Genomic DNA, 22,340 nt, shown 5'->3' with positions numbered 1-22,340 from the left:
GAAACAGAATGAATCCCTTCAGCCACAATCAATATGAAATTATTTGAACTGAACTATTCATGACACTTTTTAAAAGTTGTTGAATATTTATATGAAATGCAGCACAGTGAAGCTATAATATGGTCCATTTCTATTGCTATGTATGTATGGCAGCAGTACAGTGGTTTTTACTGAGCATTAGTTTTGCCCTTTGACCAAATACTTGGGGGGATGATCGCATGGATCGCAATTACAATCTATTACAAGATTTAATTTAATGGATTTTCACCATATTAACATCGCTGCAAATCTTTAAAACACTTGTAATTAATCAATGGATTAAATTACAATGTGTAATGTAAAAGTGACGACTCCACAGATAATTATAACCTGACTCTGCAGCACCAAACTGCAGACAAACAAAGTTAGTGACTAGTTGGTGAACATAGTGGAGCATTTAGCAGCTAAAAAGCTAGATAGTTTTCTCAAAAGCTGGTATATACTATATGAATGTGTATATATATATATAAAATATATGTATGTGTATGTATATGTATAAATATGTGTGTGTGTGTGTGTGTGTGTGTGTGTGTGTGTGTGTGTGTGTGTGTGTTTGTATATGTGCATGTGTATATATGTAAATGTGTATAAATGTATATGTGTGTATATATATATATGTGTGTGTGTGTGTTTGTGTGTGTGTGTGTGTGTATGCACATGTGTATATATTTAAATGTATATATGGCCACCACAACTGTACAAGTCTTGATTCTTGATACTTGATTCTAATATATATATATATATATATATATATATATATATATACATATATGTTTGTATAGTAAAGAGTATGGTCTAGACCTCTATCTGAAAATTTGTGTCTTTATTTAATGGGGTGTACAAATTTAGCTTAACCTCAATTTATTGAATACTGACTAAGAAAATCAAGAAATGAAACTTGCTTTTAAATTAAATAATGCAATAAATCTGGTCATAAAGCAAACAATTCAGACACCTAAGTTACTAACTTTGAGAGCCACATACAGTCGCTGGAAGTGCAGCAGCGTCTATCTATTTAAATTCTCACATGAGTGAGATTTGGTCAGAGTGATCTTTTTGAAGCATAAACCAATGTGACACAGCTGGCACAATGTGTGAAAGTAAGCACTGAGCCACTGAAGTGAACAAGGATTAAATGGTTTGTGAAAACGTCTTCTGCTGTGATATCACCATTACACTTGTTGGACTGTGACAACAGGCACGCACAGCATCTGTCAAAATGTGATCTTGCATTCATGCAATGCAGAGATAACTGGAAAATGTGATTTATCTGAAATTTAACATGATAATACAGACAATGTAGTGAATGTGAGCAATCTGATGCCAATCTGTTGCCATTCATTTTGAACAAAAGGCACCATGATGAGATAACACATGCAGAGAGAGTACGCACATGATCTTACAACATGCATTAATTGGATTATAACACGCAGCTATTGCTACCTGTAATCTTAATCCCCTACAGAGGACCCATCTGGGTCTGCAGTGATGGAAGTAAACAGCTTCCACCTAGAAACAGAAGTTAAAATAGTACAAGGTGAACAGCACACAGAACATCATACCCTCCAGGGTTTGGGAAAGTAAAGCAAATAGTGGACATTATAGAGAGCTCCTGCGAAGGGGCTCCATGGGAAGAGGGAAGTGGTTCCTAAGCAACTATTGCTGATTCACTGTAGGGAATTGCAGAGGTTGTATTGAAAACTGGACCATTACAAGGCTTTAACCCCAACCATCTCCAAAAAGGCTTTCTGTTCTGTGCACTAAGTATATATTAACAAACACATGGGCTGAATTATAGCATATTTACAATCAAGCAGGCAGTTAAAGGCTGTTCTTCATTTGATTCTTCGGTATCTTAAATTTCCAGTGAACTGTAGCCAGTGCAGGGTGTGCACTTGAAAATTCTGCGTCTGTTGCCAGCCTGCAAAGTTCAGAAAACACTGCAGTAAAACTACAGCCTTCAAATGAAGAATCAGTAGAAATAAATAGGATGCATGTTATTGTTGAAGTGACAAACCCTGTAAATGGGCCCATCTTCGACAACTAAAGTTAAAGTTGAATGTTGAATCAGGTCTCTTGAGGTAGAGTGACGTCAGCGAGACAAGGAAGAACAGTAAACATCAGTGGCAGAGATGGATTAACAATGTTGGCTTTGTTGATGACGCTGTGTCTTCTGCTTCTGCAGTATTTAAAGGTAAACACACAAGGGGAACAAAGACCTACACTTAGAGGTTACCTTATTTGACCTTTCATCTGATCTATCCACTACCTCTGCTGGTGGTGAACAGCACAGAGACAGAAACCAACAATCAATGTTGTGTCATAGACTTTTACAGACCGGTTCAAAGATAAGTATTATGCACAACGCTTGAAGAAGTTTATATCCACAATATATCCATATCCACAGTTGTAACAGTAGTTGACCGCAGACAGTATGGAAATGAAAGATTGCGAGTGTGCAACTGATCGTCAGTCGCTGGCAGTAAGTGAGCCAAGAAATGCAGCGATGCGCTAACAAAGTCGAGGAAGAAGAAGACAAGCAAATATGGATGTAGGTTTTAAATGGCTCCAAAAATTCTCTTTACTCATGCTTAATGAGTAAAGAGATGCATTCAACACATTTGATAGGCCTTAGGGATAAACAGTGCGATTAGGTGAGAAACAGCGGATGTAAACATAACTTGACAACAAAAAGAAAAAAAAAAACTCAACTCAACAGACGTACCTTGCACCTGCATACTGAGTAGTTTAACTTCTAACAATACATCATATTTTTTATGCTCATCATATGTTTTCTTAATTTCATTTCTGAAGCTGTGCTGGTGCTTGAGAAAATGCACTAGGTTACCGTTTGCCACTGATTGTGGATATTCTTTTCAGTGTAAAAAATGAAAGTCTGACCCAGTTTTGATCATGGTAACAGTTTAGGGAAATGTGGCGGAAAGCCAAAATGATCAACCTAGCAACTCAGAGCAACCTGACATAAGCACTGTGTGGAATAAACTCTAAAATCTTTGTGTTGTGTTAACATTAATTTCCTTTTTTATGGTTTGGCCTAAGTTATGACAAAACAGCACTTTTGTACTGTAGATTTTGTGCTGAATGACTGTGGCACTGCTTTTGGCAGCACGCCATAGTTTTCCTGTGACGGTTTATGAGAGCATCTGTTGAAAGATTCCCCGCAACTGTGATTGAAAGCATCAGCAGAAACTCTGGTTTGTCGAGCAAAGCGCTTACACCTCTAGCTGCTTACACACAGCTCTGTAGGTGCCAGTTTGTACCCACATCTTCACCTTTAATCAATACTACAGGTAGTATTTCATCTTTAACACTACCAGTCTACGCGGTATTGTCTGAGAGTGCACATCTTTATTTTTATTTCTAGTTTGATTTAAAGAGTGGTGGAAGAAGTATTCAGATCCTTTACTAAGTAAAAGTACCAGTACACAATGTAAAAATACTCCATTAGAAGTAAAAGTCCTGCATGAAAAATCCTACTTAAGTAAAAGTACAAAAGTATTAGCTGAAAAATGGAGTTAAAGTATTAAAATAAGAGTACTGGTGTATTGATGTATTATTATATATGATTTAGATTATTAATACTGAAGCATCAGTGTGTAAGTGGCATTATACTGTTGTAGCTGCTGAAGGTGGAGCAACTGTGAACTACTTTATATACAGTTTTATTTACAGGGACACCAGATAAATCTGAGGGTCGTGAGATGATTAATGGGAGACGAAAGAAAAGAAAACTAAGGTCTGCTACACAAATCTGTTTTCAGTTTGTGGACTTTTTCTCTAATCTGTGATTTTTAGTGAGATACTGGATCATTTGAACATTTATTGAAATTCAACCATGTGAGAAAATCAGAGGGAAAAATCAGTATCTGGTGGAGCTGTAACAACTCATAGACAACCGAAATGCGACCCCGACTACACACTGCTTTTTGTAAGAAGTCAGAAACTAAAAAGGTTTGAAATCACTGGTTTCATCTTCAACAATTTATTTATTTTAAAAGCTTGTTATACTATCCATTGTGTAAAATCTTCATCTTTAAAGTAACTAGTAACTAGAGCTGTCAAATAAATGTAGTGAAGAAGAAAGTACAAAATTTCCCTCTGAAATGTCTTGGTGTGGAAGTATAAGTAGTATAAAATGGAAAGACAAAACTAAAGTACAGGTACCTGTAAGCTGTGCTTATGTAAGGTACTTGAGTATATGTACTTACTCTCCACCACTGGAATTAAACCAATGGCCATATTTTATTTGAAAATTCAGGTAAATTAAATGGAAATGCCCAACAATGGCCAGGCCTGTTTACTGTCATTTCCACTGTAATGCTCTCAATGTGGAGTCACATTGAAAGAAAAAACATTTTTAAAGTTATAATGTGAATTAGTTCAGTGTAGGCCATGCTTCTTTTAAACCCGCAGGAAATGAATTGGAAGCAGCACAAGACAAATAGATAACAAACCTTCATTATCTGTGCGTGCAAGCAGTGGGACAAAATAGACCAATTCATCACATATTAATTATCATGATTTGCTTTTACTGACAAGGTATTTTTGTCATTTGGCCATGGACTATTCAAATGGACCTTTACTTTCTGAGTACCCTAATTTAAAGAGGGGCTTTAAATTAGTTTAATGCAGTCATTTTTCTCTTCCTCTCATCACACAAAGCCATGGACGGCACACAACTATATTTTAATTTGCAGAAGAGGGATAATTCACTTCATCACTTTAAATTATGTACACAGTTTAAGATGAGGTAGTGGCTCGTCTTGTATTTATGTTCAGTAACTACTGAAGGTTAGAAAATGCACTTGAGGTTGACACAAGTAAAGGGAGTAAAAGAAGATACCGCACCTAATGCTTGCTATAGTCATTAACTGTGTTTGTTTTTAAGCACTCACCTAAAACCCTAACAAAAGTAAGTATTTCAGCACCCTGAAGTTTTGAGATACACAGAGAGGTGAATTTAAGAGAGTTACAAAGTCTGTAGTACGTAACCATGGATTCTTGTCACCTGATCTGATAGTGGAATATCAGTGTAAGAATATTCAAGTGTTAACTGAACTTTTAATTCACGCTGGTTATGAATATTTGATCAAAATGACCTTCCTAGAGCTATTACAAGAGGGTAATAAAGTTCAAAAGTGTCTGTAATGGCAGCAGTGCTGTAATAGTAGATTTTAGTGATGAAACAGCAGTCAAAAAATTCAGTCTTTCTCCAATATCTTACCTGATGCAACACTCAGAGGAAAGCAAAAGGTAGAAAAAATGGTTCAAATTGATATAAAAACATCATTATCAAAGAAACATGGAGTTAGAAATAATCACTGTCTGCTGCATAGCCACCCAAAGCCAGTCCAAAATAGTAGGTAGGATACATCATGGAGTATATTGACCTATCTGAATCAAATTTTGAGCATCTAATGACCAAATGCTCAAAGCTTGATAACTATTTACACATTTATCAGCCGAATAGAAACACTGTATTTTGTGATTGATTGACCACACAATTTAACATAGCTATAATTACAGTTGTATGCAGTTTTCTAGGAAGATTACATATTTTGTTGATTTTTGGAGTGAAAAGATGTAAATACAACCCCTGCAGCAAAAAGAAATTTCTTCAAATGTTAATTCACTGTCACTTGTTATTTCATGAACTTGAAAAATAGAAAAAAATTAGGGCACCCTATTAAATCAATACTACTACGCCCCCTTTAGTAGATATCACAGCTTGCAAACACTTTTTGTAGAAGCTAAAAGTCTTTCTAGTCTTGATTTGGGAGTTTCCACACACTCTTCCTGCAGTTCACTTCAGGTTCTGAGATATTTTCAGGCTGTCCTGCACTCAGCACGTTTCAGATCTAGCCACGGCTTTCCGATGACGCTCAACTCAGGGGACTGCGAGGGCTGTTTCAGAAGCCTCAGCTTGTGTTTCTTGAAGTAGTTCATGGTGGATTTTGAGGTCTGCTTTGGATCATTTGCCTGTTGCTGATATTTAGTGGAATCCATTATTGCCTCTATCTCTGCACTGCTTCCTGTGCCTCTGGCTGCCACACAACCCAAAAGAATAAACGTCCACCCCCATGATTTAACAGCTGGTGACGTCATCTTTTCATCTAATGCTACTTTCTTTCTTCTTCATGCACAGCTTTGGTGATTTTGGTGAGGTCAGTTACACTTGTTTCCAAAATGACTCTGGCTGTTCCCGATGTTGCTTTCCAAACTTCAGACACTAAATCACTTCTGTGATGAGGTCGCAGGTAAGGTTTCCCTCTGATGCCTCCTCCATGTGGACCCTGTTTGTGCGTCAATGCTGCACAGTGGAGCAGTGCACCACCACTCCCGTGTCAGGTAAACCTTCCTGTAGCTTCTTTGCAGTCTTATGGGGGTCTTCCAGATCTTGTCTTGACTTCCATTGTTCTCCTTAACAGCCATTTCCTTAATGACATTTCGTGTGGTGGAAATTTCAATCTGGAAGAGCTTTGATATTGTTTCATAGCCTCCGCTTCTTTGTAGGTATCAATTCGTTTCATTTTCAATTCTTTCCACTCCGAAAATCAACAAAATATTTAATTTTGCCCAAACTTTTGCATGCAACTGTATATTTAATGATATACAATCAGACGCATGAACATCAAGTCACTGTTTATGCACATGTAAAGATCATTCATGAAACAGTTTACATATGTGTTCAAAGCTCATGAAGCTTCAAAGTCAAAAATTCTTGACCTCAGAAATGGTAGTTTGACAAAGAAAATGGAACTCAAGGTTCACTTACTAGACTTCTCTCGAACTCTCATTGTTATATTATGTTTATACACAAGTTATGGATGTTTCACAGGAGGAATTATAGTTGTTTACAAATCCATTAATACAATAATAAATACTTAAAAATGTCTTTATATCTGTCAAGAACTGCATTATAGTGTGTAGAGCTGAAAGAATATGTCCATTAATTGATTAGCTGATCAACAGAGAATTACCTGCTACTGGTTTGATTACTGATTAATTGTTTAGGTCATTTTTTCTAGACAAAATGCCAAATATTCACTGGTTCCAGCTTTTCTTTAATATAAGGATTTACCGCTTTTCTCTGTTTAATATGATTGCAACCTGAATATGTTCACCTGACAAGACAAGCAATTTGGAGACATCACTGTGGTCCTAATGGACATTTATAGACAAAATTAGTAATTGTGGAAATAATCAGCAGATTCAATGATTAAAGCATTCGTTATTCATATATTTATATATTTGCAGAAATACTGCTTATAAATGCTAAATAAAGGGTTTAAATCAAGCATGTATTTCACACAGATAACCACAAAATAGGCTCTGGTAATAAGGAAATAAAACAATCTTGTTGAATATACTGTATTTAAGCTGCAATATGCAGCTTTTTGCCTTGAGGCAGGAAGTGTATTGTTAGTCTTGCCCTCCTCCTCCTCAATTGGTCAAATTCCCAATTGACACTCGTCCCTCTTTAATGAAGGATTTGGCCTGAGGCTGCAGCACCCTGCATCCATGCAGCAGACTCTGAAAAAAAGACAACACTAATGCTGATGTTCAGCATGTTTTTGAATGAGGTCTTTCATGCCGTGTTTGGAACTCTGGTCATTTGTTTCTTCCTGCTCTCTGTCACTGTAGTTGTTGCTAAGACTTCCCTGATAGCCAGCTGACCAATCAGCATGCCTGCAGCAGTTCGTATGGGCCCATAAACACTGCAGAACTCACTGAAAAACGAATTTCAGGCCAAGGTGTTTATGCTTGTATGCACAGAATGATAATGTACACTGATCAGCCACAACACTAAAGCTAGTTATTGGTTTTTATGTTGTAGCTGAACGTCGTGTAGTGCATAGGCATCTTAAAAACCTGGAAGAGCTGCTTGTGCTGTAAAGGCAGGTGGTGCAGTTGCCGTTAAAGCACTTAATTTCTTACAGCAGTGCAACAGAGGTACAAAGTCAGAGTGGGAACACGGGACAAGGAACATGCTACTTATTTATCAGTGAATTTAATCAAATGGAACTAAACTGATTAAACTATATTTCATGCAAAGGGACAAAGACATTTACTTTGTAACATTTCCTCAGTGAATCACCTAATGTGTAATTTTAATCAACTCATATGTATTCTTTCTTTTAAATGTGCTCATTCAGAAATAATAGGAGCTATAATTGCTGTGTAATTACTTTGTGATATAATTAGACCATGATTAGCACGACATTGGCTTTATTTGTTGGAGCTCTTATTTTTTTCTAAGTTTTCTCAGATATTTTTTCCTTCTGTAAGGCAAACATAGTGGCATGTCCAAAGACTCTAAACATTAAAAGTGAAGCCAATTAAAGCTCAACCTGTTTTCTATTTTCCTACGGTTATCTTGGCAATATTATTTATATATTTGTTTTTCTATAGCAGACCATTAATGGAAAAAAAAAAACTTGACGAATACTTGGTGACACAGATGTAATAATGTATGGACTCCAATGGAAACCGCTTTAGTTAGAGTTTTTCTGCAAAGGACAATGTTTTAGTTGAGCTGTTCTACCTTTTAAAATAGCCAGGGATGTCTTCATGGGCTTACCAGCTGCTGGCAACATCACTTTCATCCATTACCCTGTCAGAAACTTTGTAATGAAATTGACTTATCTCGTGACTCCCAATCCTTCCACAATACATCTAAAATACTCTCCTGAGACCTAATTTTCTGCTTGTATCCCTGCACCTTCTCGTTTGAGTTATTTCCTCTGTGAGCACAAGTAAGCCATCATGCTGGACAATACCGAAGACAAAAGTTCTAACAATGATGAAACACCCACAGAGACATAAACCAAAGAGTCCTGGGGGGTTTTTTGATACTTTTAAATGTATCTCTTGGCATTTGCGAACCAAGAGACATCAGCAATGTTACCTTATAATGATATGTTCACTGTTGGATTTTGCAGGAAATCTGAGCTAGTTTAAACAAATGGAAATACATGGTAAGAGAGGAAAATAATATACAGTGCATGCAGATAAGCTTTATTAAGTGTTTGACATTTCAGCAGGCTGGAGATTGAATTCATGATGTGGATGATAAATCTAAACAGGCCTAGCTTTTTTTTTTTTTTTCTCTGAAGAGACTCATAAATTTTGTTCAGGTCATGTGTTAATGCTCAGGCCAACAAAATAAATTTAGACAAGTACTGAGCAGCAGAAAAATATTCTAATTCCTTAAGGTACCATCATTAAGTATTATAACAAGTACCATCTCCTTGGTTTAATACTTCTCCCTCCTCCCTCTTTCTCAGCGCATTTCTGTCTCTCAGCCTTATGGAGGCTGTCCTAATGTATGACCATTGTCTAGAGGTCACCGTGGATGTCCGAGTCATGTGGAGGTAGCTCGTCATGCAGTGCGCTGCATGCTTCAGGGAGTAATCACAAGCCTCCAGCTTCCCCCATCAACATTCTTCGCTGCCCTTAGGCCAACAAACCAGATTTTTCATGTCAGCTGGCATGCACCCTCAACTCATAAGTAGCTGTTTGACTTTCACAAGTCTCGCATCATTCAAGCATACACACTCCCAGGCAAGGTTGCCATATCCTTGGTCGATAATTATATGCCAGTTATAAGTGTCCACTTGCGCATGCAGATGGGCTGGGCTCCTTAAAAATCCAGGTAGCGGGTCGAACCGATCTACAAAGACTATTTATCATTCCCTAAGGGGGCAGCCCTCACATCGTAATAATAATTTCAAATATTTCTCATTACTTTTGTCCCCACCTCTTTTCACACACACAAGCCCCACCAACCACTCCACAGACAGGAAAAAATGTAAGTAATGACAACTTTTTAAAAGGAATTTTCCACGACTTCAGGTGCTGTTAATTCTGTTATTGAATAATCCTGTCATTTGTTTTCAAGACGACGACCCTACATAAAAGACTCAGTCAAATTTTCACAAAACGGACGGAGAAACAGATTACACTGGTTGACATTCAGTCTATAAATTGACACACAAACAGGCAGGTTTGCTACTTGACTCACTTTAGACTTTTAGTTATTTTAGATGTTCTGATGGTCAAACGCATACACACATCATATAAGGAGTAATGTTGTTGGATATCAGAAAAAGCGCTTTATATATCGAATTCACTGTACATAAACACTTCTACTGTGTTTACCATCTTATGCAACAGAAAAAAATAGCCAATCATTTTGGAAAAAACCCCCCAAAACATCCAAGTAAATGATCCTTCAAAATGCTGACTGATTGCATCAAATTCTGAATGTAGCTCATTACTGGCTAAGTACTTCATCTGAAATGACAGTGATTGTGATTTGTAATGCATGACACATGATTAACTTAGTAGTGGCAGGTATTTATTGGCAGTAGTTATTGCTGTAATGTCAGGGGAAGGCTCTTAAAGGGAGGTGCTAATGCGGTAATGTGGTGGTATATGGTTACAAATATACATATATGTATTTTTAAATAGACGATACTGGAAATGTCTGCACTTCTGGTATTGTACATGCAACGAGTGTGGTTTGAGACATGATGATTAAAGTGTGGCTGTCACACCACTGTATTAGCTGCTTTTTAGTGTCCACGAGCTGCAAATTGTAAAAGCTGAGAGGGCGTCTGGTATCTGTGAGGATCAGCCTTGAATCCTGACAGGGGAGCAGGAAAAAACATTGCCAACTAAATCAAACAAATTTCTGAAGAATAATCCAGCTACAACTGCCATTTCTTACATTTATGAAACACCACATGGCCTGAATGTACGTGCTATGCTTGCAGCTATATATCCATACCACCCCCTTTATTTTTCTTTATCGCATACGTGTGTAACATGTAGGAAATGCGTTTAGACAGACCAAATAGCTACGTCGGTTTGTGATTGACTTTCTGTTTGATAAGAACATTAGAAGACACGGAGAGAGCGTTTACTTCTTTTATTACAACCGCCAAGTCCCAGCTGCAGAGACAGCTGCAGCATACGTCAACACCTGGCAGAGGAGGAACAGGATATGTCACCCCATCGTCAGGCTGGATCTCAGCTCCAAACCAAGACTTTGTTGATTTGTTTTCACAGTACACATCCATGTAAACACCTGCAAACGTCAACAGTTGAGACCCATTTGGATTCTGTTAGTTAAAAGATGCTGATTGTTGATTTTCTCACACTAAACAAACGCATGGTTTAACACCACAATGAACAACCTTACACTGTCACAAAAATCTCAATTGAAAATGAGCTCTGAGGGTGAGATTGGCAGCTCTGTGTATGTGTCGTGACACCAGTATTACGGCAGAGCAGACTGTGGGTCCATGAGGCAATTTCTGTGCACAGTTGAGACCCAGTCAGAGACCACTTCCAATGGGACAGGCCAGCATACAACCCTCACACTCTGAAGCCCTACAGAATAGTCATTATAAAGTTCAGCACAGTCAGCAGATTTCAGGAGAACTTAGTAATTTGGTCTTGACAGCCAACTTGATACTCTAACTCAGAGGAGGATAACCATTGGCTTCCCTTGCTAACATAAAAATGTCGAGAGTTGTGACCTCAGCTGTTATGGATATAAGATACATCATATATGGGAAATTACTACCAATATAGTTTGGTCCTGACACAGCTGAGGCTGAAGTTGATTATGTTTTATCCATTTGGGCCTTCAGGCTCTGGAAACACTGAGCTGACAAGATCTTATTGTCTGATTTTAGGTTGGATTTTAATTAAGTATTGTCAGGATTTTGTTTTTTAACTGTTATGTTAGTCTTTGCAATGTAAAATACTTCCGCTTGCTTGCTCTCCCATTATTCACACCCACACTTTTTATACAGTATATTAGTGTTTGTGTTCAAAAAGTACTTTGTTACACTATTTTAATGTTGCCTATATCGGATAGTCAGGGAAGAGTGTACAGACAGGAGTTCTGGGGAGGAGAAGAGAGGGGTATGACATGCAACAATAGTTCCCACTTAGGATCAAACAGAGGTCATTGAGATTATATGGTATGCATCTTAAACAATTAGGTTGGCAGTAGTCTATAGTTTCTTCTACTGTCAATGACTCCCATGAAAAGACCAAAACTAACAATGTGTTAGTTTGTCTCTCAGTGCCTTCCATCTTCCACAGCTGGTCTGTGCATTGTGCAAGCCCATTGGTTCCCACTGAAGATGTCACTGGTCACAACTGTATACTTTCAATTTGCAGAAATGCTAAACAGCATCCTGAAACAGCTGAGCTTTGTAGTTTTTACTTTACATAATTCAACAGGAGTAAACACTGCATTTGCTGGAAACGATGCTTAGCTGTGGATCCAGTGCTCTAGTGAATATGTACAGCACCAGTGTCATATATCTGAATTGATTCAAAGTAAATTACAGTGCCCATGTTCATCCTAATGAAGTAACATGTCATCCACTGAAACATGTATTTTTTAAATATTTTTTGGACACCGATGGAGCTCTGTGTCGCAGATGAATAAGATATCAGACTTTGGTTACACAGACAGTACATGTTAGCAGGATTCATTTGTTCTTGTTTTGTCTTTTCATGGAATTTGTTGACAATATTAAAAATGGAGAAGATCACCAGTCTTTTCCACCAGGACACCGTTAAAGTTCTCGATAAGTAAAAGTAAATGTTATTATTCCCACGACAAATGTAAAACGCTGAACCATTATCCCAGTTTGATCTCTATTAAGTGTCAAAATAATGCGGTTTCTATGTAAGCAATAATGTCTGGGTGGAATGAGCTCTTTGAATATGGAACAGGTGCAGGTGAAATCCATCATGGCCATTCATCTGGCTTTCTGGGTCATACTGGGTGTGACTAGGATAAGAAAATATTTTCCCCAGCTGAGTTTTATAGGAAGGAGAAGCTCTATAAACTGAAGTGGAGCAGACTTTAGCCTCCCCTTCATGAGGTTGTCGCACGGGACGCACATCATCTGTGCTGCATCATTGCTATGATCCTTCATGTAACATCGACTATCTGAAGGGTAGTTTAAAGCTCGACACTTGTTATCCTGAGAATTTTCTTTCCAGTTGCATCACTCCTGATCTCACTTTTGAGCACAAACACAAGGCATACTGTGTTTTGTGATACTTACAGCCCACCTTTGACGGTTTGCACCTTTTTCACCCGTATAATGATTAGAAATAAAGCTGGATATATTTGAAATGAGGATTTTCTCTCTGAAAGTAATTAGGGGGTGATGTCCACAGAACTCATAAAAGGTATTGGTACAATGGTGGTAACCATAGAAACCTTGTGGCTGGAGTGGTCTTCTGGGAGATATGCTTTAATAATATATTGGCCAAGCAGAGAAGGCAAATATAATATCACTCTATAGAAATGCCATACAACGATTGGATGTGACTGGATTCCTTTTGAGAGGGTAGATGTATAATGGCACCTATGCTGGTAAAAATGAGCTGACCACAATTGAGTTTTGGAGGAAAAAATCCACAGGTGAAAGGCAAAGACATTAACTTTAGGATGAATCAAATATGTTGTACAACCAATTTGAATTAAAATTAGATATAAGAATTGGGAATGACATGAAGAGCGTATACTCATCATTGTGACTAGAAACACCACACTATTTATCTATGTGCAGTAATGACTGCAGCACATGAAATTGATATTGCTTGACAACCAGCAGTATATGTTGTGTTTTTTTTAAAGTTTTTTCTAATGTTTTGCATGCATACCTAACCAGGTACAAACTACTCTTTGAAATCTGAATTATTTATTAAACACACATTTAACCTGTTCACAGTGGGATTCAGAAAAACAGATTATCGGGCCATTACACTGCCGGGCAATTGACACATAAACGGAGAGGTGTGAGTCAGATTTCAGTGACCTGATCTACATGCCTTTATGCACATAGATATTGCAATGCAAATAATTGTCCGCCTTTTAACTGGCCGCTATTATTGTCATTAGCTGGATTTGAAGCTCTCTGTAAATGTGCAGGTGTACCATGGTTTTGCTATAGCTATAGCATTTGTTTCAAAATATGACAGCACAAAGGAATGAGAAGAGTGACAATACAGTTTTTCCACACACTGTTGCAGCTGATGCTCTGCTCAACCAATGCTTTCTTTACTGAAGTGCTCTATAGGAGAATGGAGGGAAATACGCTGAAGGGTAATAATGCTAAATCTTGTTAGGTGGTCTGTACAATAGTAATATGAAGTCATACCTTATTCTAAGTATACGACTTTGTAGAATTTATAGTTTAAGGTAGTTCAAAAGGGAAAAAAAAGGGATATTTCTAAATGGTCTTTGTTTATCTGTTGGTCTTTAAAGCTCTCATGTCAAATTAGAGACTCACAAATCTTAAAAATAAGTTCAAATCTGTTATACAACTTTCACTTATTTGTTCCACTTATTTCTTGTCGTATACTAGTTCTCAGTTCACTGTATTTGTATCTGCGGATAATTTGGCAGTGATAATTCTCTAAGGTTGTATTTTCCTTTCCACTTGTTTCCCAGTTACCTCTGTGCACTCATGACAGATAATCAGTTTTTCTTCACTTTGTTCCTCAAGTGACTTCTTTTATTTTTACACCTGAAAGTTAAGTCCTTACTGTAACACAAACCACCAAATATTATATACTCTTGGGCACCCAAAATGCTGAAATGTATATATATATATATAATTGATAATGTTCTGTGCCTTTTCCTCTTTAAAGAATAAAGTGACATTTTATAAACAATAGATCTTGATGAAAGATTTTCATTTGTTAATGCAATTTTGTAATAGAGCATTGTTAAAGGGGCTCATATGGATGTCCTCAGTCATGGCCTCCCCAAGAGCTCTCTTTGATTTTAATTTGAAAGAAACTCCATGTTACTTTTTCGCTCTGGAATTGATTGTCATTATCTGTCTTTGTCCATTGTAACATTCAATTCTCTGCATAACTCTTGGGTGAAGGCACTCTGAGTTGTTACATAATTAGCCTTGGAGTAGTTCAATTTCAACCTGACACTATGAGAAGCACTGAGCCGGGTGAAAGGACCCTCCAATTTGTCCAATTCCACACTTCTGTGGATTCTAGTAATCATCCAGCTTTACTTGCTGATTGGCTCTGAACAGCAGTTGGTATTGAACAGCAGCACTATGCAGAAACTACATTTTATTATTTATTTATTCTTTGTCTTTTCATCCTTGCGTTGAAATTTAAGAATAAAAAAACAGTATATTAAGAAAAGGAACCCACACTAATACTATACCATTAGCATTTAAAGAGCCATCCTCAGTCCAGCCAGCTACCTACTGAACTGAGCAACATTAATGAGCATTAGTTTGTGAGATCCCAGTGGATCGCGACTACTGAACTGCTAAAGTTATCAAACCTGGAATGTTTTTCTAAGCTCTTGGGTATATAAGTAAACTGTCTTTACTTAGATTGATATTTTATTATTATGTCTCTCTCTCCTGTAGATCGATGAATAGACCATTGAGAAAAAATTGCATATGAACCTATAATTGCTTCTCTGTTAACCGAGCTAGGTTTATAGTCTTCAGGCATCATTGACAGCCACATTCAAGGGCTTATCTTTAAGGTGGTACAGAGGGGCTCCTTTGCTAGTAAGGCATCCTTTGACAATCCCCTAACCCCTCCATGTCCAATAAAAAAATATCACAAAATAGAAGTTAAACATGGCAACTTCTAATTACAGTAGTAAGCAAAGACCTAAAGAAAAAGCTAAAATAATTTTGCTGGCCTTCTTCAGTCTCCACATTGCATCCTAATGACTTGGATGTACCCACGGTAGATTTATTTGTGAAATGAAAGGAAGCTAATGCTCATTATTCAGTTTTGAAAGTAAGGACAGACTGAAAATGATTAGATCTCTGAATGTGCTGAACATCTTTAATATATTGCTTTCGTAATTGTAATCTATGATAAAGCGTAGAGTTTCACTCCGTGTTTTTGATGTACTGTAGCCAACAAACTACTTCTGTTCCCGTCTACTTATTTGCCTTGCCAAGTTGCTGTGGCTGATAAGAAATGTTCTAGTCCTCAGTCATTATTTTTCTTTTATAAGTTTACTTTTCAAGACATGACACTATACTGTAAGGCACCACGTCAACAGATATTAACACAACAGTATAGACACATTTGGAGGGCAGGGGGGATGCATACAGAGTTAATTAATTTATGTAGAATATTAATAGCTAAATAATTTTTTTGTCATAAAGTAACAAAACGTACATTCATAGAGGATGGTGCCTCTGTCAGCAGAGTCAATTATCACAGCTTCTAAACTCTTTTTGTACTAGCTAAGAGTCTTTCAGTTCCAGTTTGAGGGATTCTCGATTTTTCCTTGCAAAAGGCTTCTAGTTCTGTGAGTTTCTCGGGGCGTCTTTCATGCACTGATCTTTTAAGGTCTAGCCACAGATTTTCGATCATGTTTATGTGGAAGTACTGTGAAGGCCATGGCAAAACCTTCCACGTGTACCTCTTGAGGTAGTCTATTGTGGATTTTGAGGTGTGCTTAGGATCATTTTCCTGTTGTAGAAACCATCCTCTTTTCATCTTCATCTTTTGTACAGATGGTGTGAAGTTTGCTCCAAGAATTTGCTGGTACTTAATTGAATCTATTCTTCCCACTACCAGTGAAATTTTCCCCATGCCACTGGCCGCAACACAAACCCAAAGCATGATCAATCCAACCCTGTGCTTAACAGTTGGAGAGGTGTCCTTTAAATGAAATTCTGCACCCTTTTTTCTCCAAACATACCTTTGTTTATTGCAGCCAAGTCCACAGAACATGTTTCCAAAATGCATCAGGTTTGTTCAGATGCTCCTCCGCAAACTTCTGACGCTGGATTTTGTGGTGAGGACGCAGGAAAGGTTTTCTTCTGACTACTCTTCCATGAAGGTCATATTTGTGCAGCTGTTGCTGCACAGTGGAACACTGCACCACCACTCCAGAGTCTGCTAAATCTTCTTGGAGTTCTATTGCAATCAAACAGGCTTTTTAAGTTGCTTTTCAAGACCTCATCTTGACCTCCACCGTTCCTGTTAAATGCCATTTCTTAATTAAGCTAAAAATTGAGGAAACGGCTACCTGAAAACGCTTTGCTTTCTTCTTATAGCCTTCTCCTGCTTTGTGGGCATCACTTATTTTAATTTTCAGAGTGCTAGGCAGCTACTTAGAGGAGCCCATGGCTGCTGATTGTTGGGGAAAGGTTTCGGGAGTCAGAGAAAGCTTTGAAATTTGCATCACTTGGTCTTTCCTAATGATGATTGTGAACAAGCCATAGACCTAACAAGCTAATTAATGTCTGAGACCTTGGTAAAAGTAATCTAAGAGCTCAAATCTCTTGGGTTGCCCAAACTTTTGTATGGTGCTCCTTTTCCTTTTTCACTCTAAACTTGTACAAAACAAAAATAATGCACTAATGTTGCTCAAAATGTTAAAAAAAAAAAAAAGTTTCACTTTTAACTTTATTCTGTCAGGAAAGTGGTTGCTAATTAGTGAAGACAGGTGAGGTGGCATTTAGCTGGAATGAAACCCTGTGGCCCCATGGGCCTCAATGGTACACAGAAAAAAATCCACTGAGTAGCGGAATCTTTAAAAGTGTTAAGAAATAATTTAATAATGTTTGAGAAAGTGACAGGAACATACACTTTGGTGACAGACAGATTGAAACAGGAAAAACTGCAAGATCAAGCGCTGTGATAACACCATCAATAAGTCAAGTGACTGAAAGATATCCACTGGGCTTTATGTCAGAGCAGTGATCTGATTCTATCAGCTCGATCAGACAAAAGATCTCTTACATGATCATACGGGCATTATTTAATCTTCTCCAAGCCTGCAGGGATTCCTTTACATTGGCCTTGACAACTTAAGTTTCTTCCACTTCCTTCTCAGTCTCTGAATTGAAAGTGACCTGACTCATACCTCCCAGCAGACATCTGAATCACTCTCCTAAGATGTTTTCTGTCTATATTATTTATGAGCCTGACAGTCAAGCTGTCAATTTTTTGACATACTTGGAAATTGTTTTTTCAAATTAAAATTCAGACATGAAAAAATGCCCTGAAAAACTCTAAGGACTCTACTTTTTCAATTATATTTAATATTTCTGAACAGAAGCTGATTTTCAAATGAATCTTAAAGGATAAGCCTGGTGATATTTTGTATTTTTGTTTTTGTCAACAAATCCCATGAAAAGACCAACAATGTGAGTATCCGTCTGTCAATACCTTCTGTCTGAGTCTCTCAGTCTCAAGCCCATTGGTTTCTACTGAAGACATGAATCTTTAAAAATGACTCACTAACATATGGTTTAATTTAAAATAAAAATGCTAAGTAAATGTCTCTGAAACAGGAGTACATGGTGCATTTGTTTTGGGGGCTATTTTAAAGAGAATCAGAATCAGAAAAACTTTAATGATCCCTGCAGGGAAATTGTTTATATTAATACACATATGGTGTACTGGTGACAATTTACAGCAGCAGGACAGCGAATTTGGAATTGCCTCAAAATAAGCTACAGTTCCCATGCTCATTGTAATGAAGGGAAACATCGCCCGGTGCAACAGTGTGGCTTATTGATGTGTTCTTAATAGTTTTTGTTTGTTTTTTTTTAAACCCTTGAATGATACAGAATTATGCAGGGAAACACTTCTCTAAGGAAGCACGTTAGTTTCCATACAGCACAAGATGTGCTGATCAGGAGACAGTTTTAGCTTAGTTTTCCAAACAGTGCTCTTAACTTGTAATGAGAGCATCTGCAGTCATTGTAAACTTTGCAGCTGCAGGGGACAATCTATGTATTTGTGACTAATACCATGAATAGAAGCAGTGACCTTTCGATAATAATAGCATACACTATGTGTCTATATTAATAAATGGCTGTGGTCATTGTATCAATGTAAAATCCTGATGGCTGTTATGTCATAGCCTTGCAGTTATTAGAAAAATATCCTTGAACTGAGTATTTGTCATGGCCATGCTATGAAACACATAGAATGGAAGCATATGAAATTATAAAATCCTGAGTGCAGTCTCCAGAGTGATAGAGAACGTTACAGTATTGCTAACAATTTAGTATATTCCAAAAGTAAAGTACAATAGTGACATTTACAGGAACTGCAACAGTGAGAAATAAATAGCAAAGCCAAAATGTGGGCCGATAAATTGCTTCAATATATTGTTTTTAAGACTCATTTCAGAGCAGATGTTACTGTAGCTTGCTGTTAGCGAAATTGTTGCTTAAAGTTAAACTCAATGAACCTAGTGCCGCTGGAGAGGTAAAACTGTCTATGTGTAGTCTGTGATAAAAGCAGACAGAGAGGGGGACATTTACATAAAAACCTGCTCATTTTCCTCATAGAGATGTCTATTTGGACGTATTAGACCTGACTTGGATGAGTATTTATGAGCTTTAGCCATTACAACGTTATTGCATATTTTGCATGCATCCATCGTTGCACATGGTTTTTGATGTTGTATTTTTGAAGCCAGAATTAGCTTGTAAATGCTTCCATTGTTTAGATGCCGATCTCTGTATAGCTCATACGGTGTATTTAGTGATTACCGATTATTATTTCTATGTCCTGTTCAACTCTTAGAACACCGTGGAGACATGTTTATTTAGCTGGGAGCTACATTATTAGCAGGATTTGAGAGAGAGAGAGAGAGACCAGACCATTTATCTGAGGAACTGTTAAATGTTCCTCGTATCATTTAGCTGTTCCGTGTAGAAGCAGCATGTCTTTATAAAAGGGGGGCTATTTGTGGAATCACAAATGGGTTTTCATGGAAAAGACACCACAACTTTTTTAATGAGACTGAGGTGGCCGTTGTGGTGAGAAATGTAAAACAGAGTTTTAGCAATCTCTGAAATGCAGTAGGCAGTTGTTTGAGGCATTTTTAGCCTTTCACTAGAGTGCAACCAGATGGGAGTGTGTATGGTAGCTCACCCCCAGCAGGCGCACGCACGGAAAACAGACGCACACACACACACACACACACACACACACACACACACACACACACACACACACACACACACAAACATGATGTTGGCTGCAAAAACCCAAATCATATATTTTTTTCACAGTCTTGAATCATTCTAAATTAGCTTGAAATCAATGGTGTGAGCCATGCTTGTTTCTTAAGATACAGAAATGATTGTTTATGAAGCATGCCCTCACCAGCCCATGCCCAGTCTTGCCAAGGTGATGGGGTAGTTGTTGGAGAGGCCTGTGCAACTGACATATTCAGCTTAACTGCTTAGGGGCTGTAAATATGGAGCCTGTTCCAAAACTGATAAACTCTGTCCACTGGTAGTGTTTACACCAGGCTTAAGCCTTGACATATGTTTTGGGAATGAACATCTGCTGAGGCTAGTGATAATCCTATAGGCAGCCCATTAAACACCCGAGGTTCACAGATAAGATATACAGTATCCCTATATTCCCCCACTGCCCCTATCATCTTGAAACTGATTTCCAATAACATGCATGGGTCTGAACTCTTAAGCTGTTTCAGGCTAATGCTACTTATCTGGTCTAAAACATTAAGCAAGGTCTTTCCAGAGGTTAAATTCACAGTGACTACCCCAATGAAAGCTTAAATCATTTCACTTAGTGTCAGTGGTGGTTTCCCCGTTTATCTGCAAAATCCAGTGGATTGATTTTGGGTGTAACACCAGCACACATTGTCGGCGTGGGTAAATCACTTATCTCATCTCTGGATTTTGCAGAATGATAATACAAGCCAGTGTTTTTCATTCTGTCATGTTTTATGTGCTCTTATACTGTAAAGCTGCCACTAACTCAGTGATTATCATTTACTGTGCGTACCATCACACTAAATCGTTCTTGTGACTGACCTCACATCATTTATATGTTGACATAAAGATACCAGCTGCTGAGAAACGTGGGCATGATTTACATTTTTATAATTTCAAATTAATTACCTGGACTGCCTTTCAAGATGAAGCACCTATGCAGCCACTATACACAGTATGCTACTCACATTTTCTTTGTTGTTAAAGCTTGAGCATAAAATCACAGACCTACCATTAAATAGTCTCAGGTGACTAGGTCATTAATATAACCAAACTAAGATGATGTTTTGAAAACGCTTGATGTCTCTCAAGGCACTAGTATAGCCTTATTACACACAAAACTCTTTTTTCAAACTATTAATGTTGTTTTCAGGCAGACAGATATTCTGAGTAATAATATTGTGCCTGCGGCACCCCTCCTCCAGTGACAAGTGTACTGTAGGCTTGCTTCATGACTCTGACATTTCCATGTGGACTTGAGAAATGTTAAAACATGAAAGCATACATGAACGAGATTATTAACTGTGGGTGGTAAAAAAAAGACTGATGGCAGGTGACGAGAAGGCTCTTCATTTGCAGAAGACAAAATGTTGGCGGCCGTACAGCATTCATCAGTGTCACAATAATGCCATGCTGATGCCACTTAAATAATGCAGAAACACAAGTGCATCCATTTAAAATAATGGGCACTGCACCTTGCAAATAAGAAACATTTGCATACTGCAACCAATCATTATTTAGCATTCAAAACAAGGAAAAATGTGTGTGGATTATAATAAATCTCAGACAAATACACACAACTCTGCGGCTCTTCTGAGTAGTGGGGGTAGGGGTCCAAGGTATCCAGTGGCCACTGGTGGAAGTAACTAAGTACATTCACTCACTACTGTACTTAAGTACCATTTGATTTACTTATACTTTATTTAGTAAAGAGTATTTCCATATTCTGCTACTTTCTACATCTATTCCACTACATTTCAGTGGCAAATATTGTACTTTTTAACCCCACTGCATTTATACTACGGCTTTAATCACTCTTTACTTTGCAGGTTCGGATTACTGCAAAAATATAATTCACAAATACATTATGATGGTACTGTCAAACATTATAAATAGCAGTCAAAAGTTGTCTCCCCTTTACTGGGTGCGACGTAAGTGATGCTTGCACATGAATTCATCAAATAATTAACATCCAATAATAAAATATGTATTTTTCTGAAACGGACCATTCTGCACGGTGACTGTTTTTAAGTTTGATATCACTTATTACTTAGGTAAAATAAAGTCAGCAAAAATTAAGTTAAAATTTTCTCTGTCACATTTCAAACACGTTTTATTTCGTTTGCTGTGGTCATCTCTTCCCCAGTTGCCAGAGGATTGTTTTTTTTTTTTTTTTTTTTTTTAATTTTTTTATCGAATGAGCTGATAAATATCGGTCCGCGTGTGCGGTTAAACACGGTG

At 37.6% G+C, this 22,340-nt stretch overlaps 1 protein-coding gene across 8 annotated transcripts in view; it reads left to right on the top strand.

Annotated features, from left to right (window-relative positions):
• Positions 1–22,340, top strand: part of pcdh19 (protocadherin 19) — a 225,426-nt gene that overhangs the window by 47,694 nt on the left and 155,392 nt on the right. The window lies entirely within an intron of this gene.

The sequence above is a fragment of the Xiphias gladius genome, chromosome 23 (genome assembly GCF_016859285.1).
Source record: "Xiphias gladius isolate SHS-SW01 ecotype Sanya breed wild chromosome 23, ASM1685928v1, whole genome shotgun sequence".
Taxonomy (NCBI): domain Eukaryota; kingdom Metazoa; phylum Chordata; class Actinopteri; order Istiophoriformes; family Xiphiidae; genus Xiphias; species Xiphias gladius.
Note: the sequence above shows the minus strand (reverse complement) of the source record. Positions and strands in the feature narration are given on the sequence as shown.